The following is a 686-nucleotide window of genomic DNA, read 5'->3' on the forward strand; positions in this document are numbered from 1 at the left end:
GGGGTGGGGTGGGATCAAAGAAAAGGTTTAGGGTTAGGACCAGAGAAATTATATTAACTATGAAAGCTATTGTTTATTGTTGGGTGAGCCACAGCCGAGTAACTGCTCATGTTTTCTGCTTGGTAATGCCTTGCATCTTTTCATTGATAATCAGCAAAAATGATGTCTGATTTGGTTTTACCTACAATAGCGTCATCCTTTTTTACTCATTTTCCATTCTCTTCTCAATGGCTCTTATTACCGATTTGTGGAGCAATTATCAATTGAGAACACCAAATGAATAATTTGTTGCTATATTTATATCACTGGTTTCATACGCTTGTGATTATTTACCTCCAATTTATGTTTCTGTTTTTCCATATTATTTTTTTTTTTGTCTAAAATGACTATGTAGTAGTAGTCTATTATATGATTTAACCTACAGTGGTTGAGGTTACAGTGAACAAATTAGAGTAAGAAAATAATAATGAATATTGGGTGTATCAGAGTTGAACCTCCCTCATCTGCAAGAGTGCTTCCTTAGGATCTTACACTGTGTGATGTGAAGTGGTTAACATGTTTGGAATTCTGTGACCCACCATATCTTGCAACAGATTGCATAACATAATTGTGACCCCGCTGCATTAAGTGTTAATAAAATCCTTGTGCAGGGGTCGTTGACCCGTTGCTTTCTAAGCAGAACTAAG

This window comes from Arachis duranensis, chromosome 6, assembly GCF_000817695.3.
Source record: "Arachis duranensis cultivar V14167 chromosome 6, aradu.V14167.gnm2.J7QH, whole genome shotgun sequence".
Taxonomy (NCBI): Eukaryota; Viridiplantae; Streptophyta; class Magnoliopsida; order Fabales; family Fabaceae; genus Arachis; species Arachis duranensis.